Below are 6,103 nucleotides of genomic sequence, written 5' to 3'. Positions count from 1 at the left end.
TTCGTTTTGGCGCTCAGGTGGCTTCTCTTGTTGTGGAGCATGGGCTCCAGGCACGCGGGCTTCAGTAGTTGCGGCACGCGGGCTCAATAGATGTGGCTCATGGGCTTAGTTGCTCCGCGGCATGTGGGATCTTCCCGGACCAGGGCTTGAATCCGTGTCCCCTGCATTGGCAGGCCGATTCTTAACCACTGTGCCACCAGGGAAGCCCTCTAAATGCTTTTTGATACACATTTTAATATCTGCCCTCTATAAAGCTCCTACTATGTGCCATGTGTTCTAAGAGCGTTACCTATGTCACTCATTTAACCCTTGCAGAACCTCTGTAAGATGAGTTCAGAGAGGGTGAGGAACCGCCCAAGCTCCCTCTGCGAGAAGCCGATAGAACAGGCCAGGAACCCAGCCATCTGAGCCCAGAGGCTGCAGAGCAGTTCCGTTCCCCGGTGCTCTGAATTCCGCGTTTTTCCTACTATAAGCTATGTCGGGCGAACACTTTCATCACACAGATGAGACACTGCAGCTCAGAGGGGCCAAGTGACTTGTTCGATATTCCCAGGGTGGGAACCGGCAGAGCTGGGATTCGGATCCAGGTCTGTGTGACTCCCAGGCTCCCCCTTTTCTGGTCCCCTCTGCTGCTTTTCTCTTTTCATTACAGAAAAGGGAAAAGGGAGGGAAAGGAGGGGGAGGCTGGGTGGAACAGGAGAGAGAGATGTCAGAACCGACTTCTAATTCCTGCATGTGTCCACAAACACACTGACACAGCCGCACATGCGCACAGAGTGCTACACACACCTGTACGGGTGCACATCCACCCAGGCGTATACACACAGCTGCACACACACTCACTGACCAGAGTCAGTGTTCAGAGGCCCCTTGTGCTTAGAGTGAAGAGAACGTCAGAGTGTGCTCAAAGTGAAGAGAATGTCAGAGTGTGTGTGAGTGAGTGAGTGAGTGTGTGTGTGTGTGTGTGTGTGTGTGTGTGTGTGGAGTGGGGGGATTCAGCCTTGCCGGGTCCCTCGGTGGCCCCTGTGTCAGGGTCCAGACCTGGGAAACGCTCCATCAGGGTCAGGGACGCTCCCTGTGGCGGGGCTGGGCCTCCGTTTCCCACAGCCCCCTCTCCTGTCCCCGGTGTCTGCTGAGGGTCTTTGCTAAATAAAGTCTCAGCTCCAGGGAAACGGAGCTGGGCGTGATCTCCGGGGACTTCACGGAGCTGTTGGAGCCACAGGGCCCACCCGGCTCGTGTGCTGCCAGGAGCCGAATCCACCGTGTCTCTGCTCACTGGCCTCGATGCTTCCTGTCCCCAAAGATCGTTCCTGTCCCTGGACTCATTTGAACCTACACAGACATGCGAGGGGCATGGGAGCCCCGCTGAAAAAGCGAGAGCAAACACTGAGTGAGCACGTGCTGTGTGCCAGACATATGGCCTCGCTGCAGGTCTGTGAGGCGCGCACGGCGACCACTGCCATTTCAAACATGGGGAAACCCAGGCACTGGGGGCCTTCTGCAGGACCCCACAGCTAACAAGAGGTGGGCTCTGGATGCAAACCCGGGCTGCTGTGTCTGCTCCACCTGGCACGGGGAATACCCAGCCCCCCAACCCATGCAACAGCACAGTGAGTTCTGGCATCCAGCCCCCAAGCCTCGGTCCTGCCTGGTGACTTGCAAAAGCTGGTAAGCTGACAGGTTTTTACCCAGCTGTGGCAAAACGGGAAAAACAGAGGATAATGTAGTTACTTTTTCACAACGTTAAATTCCCTTAATTCAAAAAAGATGGTCTTTTCTTGATTCTTTTTCCTTTCTTTTCTGAAATGAGAGTTTTCTCATATGATGGTTATGATTTTATATTCTTATTTGGCTAGATAAAAATGTGAGCAGCTGCCTGCCAGCCCCCAAATCTGGGGGAGGTTTGGTTTCTGGTTGATGGACCCCCGAAAGTTTGGGCCTCTTCAGGGTACCCACCACTCGGCCCACCTCAGCCTGGAAATGGGACTTCTCCTTCTGTAACAGTCCTCTCCAGTTTCATATTTGCATTTGCCAAAACACTCTAGTTGAGGAAGTCCTGTCCAGGATGTTCAAAATCTTGATGCTACCAGCTCAAACTCTGGATTGAGGCAACAACAAAATAGAGGAAAACTAGTGGTTGAGAGTCCGCCTGCGGAAGCAGGGGACACGGGTTCGTGCCCCGGTCCGGGAGGATCCCACATGCCGCGGAGCGGCTGGGCCCATGAGCCATGGCCGCTGAGCCTGCGCGTCCGGAGCCTGTGCTCCGCAACGGGAGAAGCCACAACAGTGAGAGGCCCGCGTACCGCAAAAAAAAAAAATAGAGGAAAACTTTTTTCTTCTTTAGTAGTCAAACAAGGCAACTTCAACCTGGGAACCAGCCAGCTCCTGAGAAGTGAAGAATCAAAGACCTCTGAGCAGTAAAAAAAAAAAAAAAATGTCTTTAGAACAGAGCTCAGCTTGAAGTCCAAGCTTTGGCCTTAATGGAAATTAAGAACAATGGTTTGGTAAAGCTTGTTTATCTCCTTTCCACCAGCTACCGTGGCGCCCCCGGGGCGGCGGGCAGGAGGTTGGAGAGGAGGCCGGCAGGGCTGTCTGGGGCAGGTCTGTTTAGGGCAAGGCAGCGGCTCAGTATACTGGGGCCATTTAGTACCGGGGGCCAAGGGATCTCCTCACGTCCACAGCACCCTGAGTAGTCAAGAAAAGTTTACAAGACACTTATATGTTGACCTGGGAAAAGAAGGGGTGCTCCTAATACAGCTCAGAAAGATTTCCATGGAAGTGGTTAAAAGGCAAGCACAAAACCGAAACCAAACAGACAAGGGAAAGGATAAACTTCAGCTTCTGGAAGCTTCGGAGAGAGTGGAGAACGCTACAGGGTGAGTGCCTGGGCTGGGTGGGAGGTGGGGTCAGACAGCCCTCCCCCTCCCCCTGCCAAATTAGCAGTGCTGAGCAGGGGCCGGAGCTTACCTGGGGGAGCTGCCTCCTGGCACTGGTCGGTACCTCAGATGGTCCCAGGGTCACGTGTCCAACTGCATTTCCCAGCTTCCCCTGCTGGGGCTTGCACCCGGAGACTGGGAGCTCTTCTGTCCCCGCACTGACCATGTGGAGTGAGCGCAGCCAGAGAGAGCAGGCGAGGCAGGGCATTTACCGCTGTTATCATGACTGAGGCACCAGTCCGAGCAGGTGTCATGCATTACTTTGTGTAATCCCCTCTATTGTTATCTTCAGGAGACTGAGTCTCAGAGAGGTTAAGTTACTTGCCTAAGGTCACACAGCCAGCAGATGCCAGAGCTGGAAAAAGGACACAGCTTTGTCTGACTCCAGGGCCTGGGCTTTCTGCCCTTGACTCTTCAGCCAGCTGGTGGCAAGTCCTGCCACCTGGGGCTTCTAGGGAGGACACACCTGCTTGGGCCCAGCTGTGCGCCAGGTTTGGGATTAACCTCATATTCTCTCTCACCCCTGGGGCTGCGCGGACAGCGGCAAGCAGAATGCTTTCACTTCTCTTTCCCCAGATACCAGCTCTGACACCTCCAATTTCTACTGCAATCACAGTGTTTTCTGAGTCAAGCAGGGTATAAGGAAAATCGCTCTTTCCCTGGAATAATTTTTCATCTTGTTATTTCCATTAGCTGACTCTATTTGAGCCTGTTCCACGCTGCACTGTTTGAATTCCCAGCTTGGAAATCCCTGGGCTGGGCGGGAAATACTGCTTCCCTCCTAGGAGCGGATGAGGGAGGTACTGCCAGCAGATGGGGGGCAGGGCATGGAACACAGTGGGGAGGGGGGCTGATAAAAACCAGGGCAGGAAGGAGGGGGCATTTTTGTTTCTTCTGACCCCAGAGGAGGGTGTGTGGTGGAGTTCCACAGGGCTCTGCGGGGCTGATGGGTGTGGGTGGCAGAGGCCTGCTGGGACCCACAGCCAGGGGGCCCAAGGAAGGCAAAGCCATTGGCAGGAAGGGGGGTGGTTCCAGAAAACTAGAGGACTCTAGACCCATGCCCAGGACCAGGGCACAGAGTAAGGCTGCTTGAGGGTGCTGATTTCAGTTTTCGACAAGTTGAGAATCCTCAGGGGACCACGTAGATGAGCACAAGCTTCAGAGTAGGGGGCTGGGCTTCAAATCCTCGTTCTGCCACTTGCTAGCTGTGTTATCTCGTGCAAGTGGCTTAACCTTTCCCAGCCTCAGTTTCCTCATCTGAGAAGTGGGAGGAATATGTCTGCCTCCTACTGTCGTCAGGACTAATGGGGGTGAAGTGTGTGAGGGGCTTAGTCTAGCATCCAGGGTGGCCCGTGGGACCCAGATGTCAGCTGTTTACGGTGAGCAACCCTTCCCAGTGTGCCTGGGACCTTTCCAGGCTTTGACACCAAAAGTCCTGCATCCTGGGAAATCCCTTAGGTGTGGGGACACTGGGACGGGTGGTCATGCCGGCTGAGGTCTCCATGCTCCTCAGATCCAGCAGTGGAGCCTTCAAAGTCCACTTAGGTGCTCTGGGAAAGGCTGAAGACTTTGCTAAGGTTTCTGCAAAACCTGGGGTGTTTGCATCACCTCTGGCTCAGGGGTTTTGCTTTGGCCGGGTTGACTCCATATTGCGGACTGGATATCATTTCCATACTAAGATTCTGAACCACAGAGGTTCAGATGTGAAATTCAGTCCCTTCTTCCCCCAAATCCATTTCCACAAGGTACGTGGGTGTGCAGGTGACACTGTGGATGTTTCAGGTGGGGTGGGAGTGGCTTATATCACTGCAGAGCAAACAGCATCACAGGGAACGAGACAGGCCAGTCCTTCGGCCCCCTTGGGGGCGTGTGGCCATGTGGGGGGGGCAGAGGTGGCTTCACTCAGGGATCCCAGCCTCACCCTGTCTCTCTGGCATCACTCTCTGACCTCTCTTCCTTCCTCTAAATTCCTGTTCATTTCTCTCCCTTCTGGGGCCTTGGGCCCTGGTTAGATTATGTTCTCAGGATCATCCACAATCAGCCTTAAAAAGTATTTTCCGGGCTTCCCTGGTGGCGCAGTGGTTGAGAGTCCGCCTGCCGATGCAGGGGACACGGGTTCGTGCCCCGGTCCGGGAGGATCCCACATGCCGCGGAGCGGCTGGGCCCGTGAGCCATGGCCGCTGAGCCTGCGCGTCCGGAGCCTGTGCTCCGCAACGGGAGAGGCCACAACAGTGAGAGGTCCGTGTACCGCAAAAAAAAAAAAAAAAAGAGTATTTTCCTAAACAAAGACAGTTCCTTCCCCAAGAATGGTGGGGCCAACCGTTCAGATAACAGTAGGTTGTCGTACATGAACTGTGCTGGATGATCTGTTTAGACTGGGGAGGGCCTCAGAGTGGGGAAAGGCCACACTGCGGGTCTGTTCCTGGCTGTGCAGGGCTCTTTCAGAGACAATGGCTCTTTCAGAGACAATGCTCCTGGGCTCCCACTGATTTCCCTCCTGGCGCTCCAGCCCCTGTAGCGGAGCTGCTGCCGTTGAGGGAGCCCTCCTCCCCAGGTGACACCTGCCCCAGGCTGGCTCTCACCCCGGAGCTACAAAGTCACCACCTTCAGGGCCAGAAGACCCTGGAGCACAGCTGGTTCAACCTTTTATTTAAGGGGGAAACTGAGGCTCATGCTGGCAAAGGCAACCTGTCTGTACCCACACGCTCTGGAGGCAGCAGAGTCAGGACAGTGAGGAGAGGGGTGCAGCCAGATGGGCAGCCGGACTTGCTTCTGCCACACCCCAGGCAGCAGCTGCTTTGGGGCCTGGAGGCCTGGCGCCCGGGCAGGGTACTAATGGAGGCTCCAAAGGCCGGGTCCTCAGCAGCCCGGGTTTGTCTCAACATCGGCTCTTCCCTGGGAGCCTAGCAGCTGCTTGGAACTGAGTGAGCCCCAGGCAGGGGACCCCACAGCTTGTGGAAAGTGTAGGCTCCTGATCTGCTGGCCTTTCCCTAGGGATGGGGAACAGACGGGCCCTGGACTTGGGAGTGTTTCTATCCATCCATCCGTCCGTCCTGCCTCAGGACAGCAGTCCATCCTTCTGTCCATCCTCTCTTGTCTTTCAGTACACTGGTCCACACACAGTAATCATTCACTTATCTTTCCTTCCATCTGCCCATCACTCCACC

Source organism: Neophocaena asiaeorientalis, unplaced genomic scaffold (assembly GCF_003031525.2).
Source record: "Neophocaena asiaeorientalis asiaeorientalis breed wild unplaced genomic scaffold, Neophocaena_asiaeorientalis_V1.1 scaffold129, whole genome shotgun sequence".
NCBI classification, from domain to species: domain Eukaryota; kingdom Metazoa; phylum Chordata; class Mammalia; order Artiodactyla; family Phocoenidae; genus Neophocaena; species Neophocaena asiaeorientalis.
This window is presented reverse-complemented; position numbering follows the sequence as displayed.